Below are 3837 nucleotides of genomic sequence, written 5' to 3' on the forward strand. Positions count from 1 at the left end.
ATAGGTCTTGTGACAAAAAGCAGATCATTCTTGCCCAAAGACGCGTACACTGCTCTTCTTGAAACATGTAGTGCTATAAACATACATTCTTCTATTGGCTATCCTAAGCCTCCTCAAAAATGCATTTTTTTTTTTTTAATTAGTACACCATTGTTAACGTTGGCAGTGGAAACCAGAATAAAGGTGTGACATGTACATATTTTTTCAATTAGTAGGTCCTTAAGCTTTAGACATCGTCTCCACTCCGTTAAACGCGCGCCGATCGTCCTGCTTACACCCTGCGTTATCAAACACTGCTTTAATTTTTAATTACTGGTTATTAGTCTTGACCTTTTGCGTCTTTGAGCAGCCTATATGTGACTCTTCAAACTTCACTCACACTTCAAAAACAGGAAATCTTCTTTACAAAATACCTTTCAATAATATCCCATGTCACGATCGAAATTCTAAGGCAAATAGGGTGTGGCCTTTGATCAACTATATATGACCATATTGTCAACTTTGAAGTACCATTAATATGGGCGACTGCTACTTAAGCGAATAAGACATACTTTGAAATTTGTATCTATTATATCTAATTATATATCTATACATCTATCTAATTATATATATATATGAAACAGGACCAATATGTGATGATAGGACAGGCTTTATATCTTTATAAGGCTCTTAAAATGAGCTGCTAGACAATAAAGGAGCATTCTAGAGCATTTCCCTCGTATAGGAGACATATCTCCCTTCTTGGGCCTCTGATGGTCTCATGTTCTAGGCTAACCTAGCCCCCACTACAAAGACACTTACCTGCTAGAAGGATTCCCGTTTTGCGCGTTTAGAACAACACCAGCTATACGATATGATAAAGCCGTCCTTGGAACTATACAATTTTACCAAAATCAAAAATTTATTCCATAAATATTTCAATGCAAATTTTAGAACGAGCCTCCTCGTCGGTTAAATGTATTATTTGTATATTCTGGGTATATATTCGATATAAGTATGTTTTTGTGTAAATATTTTCAAGGATATTTGGTACTATGCATTGCGAACATGTTCTATAAAAGGTTATCAAGTACGTTTGCTTCGAAACTTAATAAGAGCAAATTCAGTTAGTGATTAATTATAATACTAGATATTACGATTATATAAGCGATAGTACAACAACAAAAAATTCATTTTGGCTTACAAGACGCAAACAAGTAGACACCTTTGAACGTAACAAAATAATTTATAAAAGTACAATAAAGGAAAGATATCAGACCTGTATTGCACGCTAATTTTTAACCTGGACCTTGAACTTGAGTTAGACTCAGACCAACGGAGAATCAGTTATTTGCTCAGGCTCTTAACGAAGACTGGATTGCCGGCGTCACACCAAGCCTGGTAAACCAGGTGAATCGAAAGACACACCTTCCACTTTATCTATAAGCCGCTAAAGTGTGCTAAATAAAACCGCGAGTATTACGGGTCCTGTGGCTGGATCTGTGCCAGCAGCGATGAATCGTGATAGCCCAACACAAAAATACTATTCCAGTATAACAGTAGACCTGTATACGGCTCCGTCTTAGGTTAAACCAGATCAGTATAACTGAAAGAACAATCTAATTTTTCCAAGTTCCAATTCAACTTCTCCAAGCTATTTAAAGATCATTGAAATCATCTTTCACTGTTACGCTAGCAACTTTCAAGTGTGAGTAACAATGTAAGTCGTACGAACCGGTTTTTAGTAATCCTCCGCGATTTAGAATCTCAAGTATTGCATCTTTTTATGTGGGGCTGACACGATTAGTGGTAATGAAGCCATATGTGTGATAGTAGGATATTTTTTTTAGTTTCAGAACGTGATTTAGCGTGCTCGTGAGTGTGCGAGATAAGGTTTTTTAGAAAGCATGCTAACTTGGATTTACGTATAAGCAAAAGATAGCAAAAAAACATGGTTCATAAAGTGAGCATGGCTTACTATCTTTTTGAGCGTTTGATACAAACAACAGTTAGTACAGACTCTTTTTTTCGCCTACGAACACCTGTACACGGCTGTTGTGAATTCTTAATCGGAACATCACAGAGTTCAAGCTAAATTTTATGGCTGACAGATATCTACAACTTCAGCAACTGTTTCTACCTCTTTGTATTTATCCGAGCGGTCGGACTAACATAGCGTTCAGGCCTCCCTTTTCGTTAAGGAAAAACGAAAAAGGCATGAACGCCTACGCTGATAACATACATGTGCTAACACCTAAATACATTAAGTTTGAAGGCTGCGAGAGTTGTTGTCTAACTGCTATGCGCCTAATATTGCTCGCAATGGGAATACTGAACTTAGAACAAAATTTTCATTTCGAGTTTGACTGGAGATGAAAAAGCAGCCGCGAGACAGAAGGAGAAAACGTCAGAAGGAGAAAAGCCCAAACGAATGGTCACTGTGATGATGATATTCTAACCCGAAAACTGTATGCTTAATAGAAACTTCTACCGGAACGCACGTCTGACAGCGGGATTCCCTCGAACCGGCTGCGTTTTGTGGGGTCATCTTTACGGCGGTAGTACGACTGGAACGAAGATCCTAGAGGGTCCGCATATGGAGTTTGCCAGCTGACGCTGAACTGGGGTACAAAGTTAAATGAGGTATTCGAGCACCGGAGAAAAGCAACTTCGGCAGACCGGTGGCCACCACCTGGGCCATTGGGTTGAACTGGCGTACTGGCCCTTGGGGTCTATCTTTCCTAGAGGCCATCTGCAGGCACAGACAGACTTCTCTCATGGGCCTCTCTTCCACTCATTCGTTTCATATAGATAGGGATGTGGAAGGCAGCGAGGGATGAAACTATGTCAAGTAATGTGGCCATCGGGGAAATCGGACGGTATGGAATCTAGCTGAGATAGTTTTTTATCCTGCCATTAAGATCGGTACATACAATCTAGGACATCGCTAGCATGTAGACTCTATTAGCACATCTCTAGGCATGTACCAAAGCGTTATAACCAATTTCATGGTCATCAGCCTTAATGTAAGCAGCAGTGAGCTTTTTTGAGATGCATTGACACGCTATGCATGTTCAACTCAGCTCAGAGTTGCAATGAATTTTTTTCTAGCTTTCATGTTATATAATGGCTAACAACGTATTCTACTTTACCATATGGTAGGACTTATCTTATTTCATGAAAATTTTTTGTTAACCAGGCAGATCCCAATGGCTGTAACAATACCGACTTGCATTTTTATTCCTAAAAAGTCACGCACAAAAGTCCCATTTGGGATGCGCTTGTGTGATCGGGCTAAAGATATAACACATTTTATATCCATATAAACATGCGAGCTTATAATTCCATAATTTCAGAGTGCAATGACTGTCAGCTATAAGCTATGAAACAATGTTGATATATTTTTCGGCTTAGTACAACAAAAGCTAGAAAATTTAACGTCCAATATTGTGCTTTCGAGAGCGAGGTGTGGCAACATATACGTAATTTTGCCCTAAGGCGCATACTAAATTCAATTGCAACTTACTTCAGTGACTCTTAAGTTCAGCAAGTTACCGATTGTATATAATTTGCTAAACAAATGTAGAAATTAATGATGTTTTATGTATCTAATAAATGTGCTTCTCACGTGTTGACTAAAAGTCCTCTAATGCATTTTCATTGATTCTTAAAGCACATATTTGCATACAAGTAATGAATATACAATTAAGCAAAAAGCTTTAGGTTATGTTTTTAGCAGAGTAGTCGACTACTTTTTACTTCCTCTCCAGGCTTCAGTAAATGAACGGGATTGTTTGGCCTAAAATAGGAGAGCAAATCCAGCGGTGTCGTTGATACACACGAGAGAAGACCTGGTCC

The 3837-nt window shown here is 38.6% G+C and overlaps 1 long non-coding RNA gene across 1 annotated transcript in view; it reads left to right on the forward strand.

Annotated features, from left to right (window-relative positions):
- The window catches only part of LOC111260997 (uncharacterized), a 4285-nt gene extending 661 nt beyond the window's left edge, over nucleotides 1-3624 (forward strand). Inside the window, exon 2 of the long non-coding RNA XR_002680701.2 lies at nucleotides 2461-3624. This is a non-coding gene — a long non-coding RNA (uncharacterized LOC111260997). The remainder of the gene's footprint in view (nucleotides 1-2460) is intronic.
- Nucleotides 3625-3837: the final 213 nt, after the last annotated feature.

The sequence above is a fragment of the Varroa jacobsoni genome, unplaced genomic scaffold, assembly GCF_002532875.2.
Source record: "Varroa jacobsoni isolate VJ856 unplaced genomic scaffold, vjacob_1.0 scaffold_504, whole genome shotgun sequence".
Taxonomy (NCBI): Eukaryota; Metazoa; Arthropoda; class Arachnida; order Mesostigmata; family Varroidae; genus Varroa; species Varroa jacobsoni.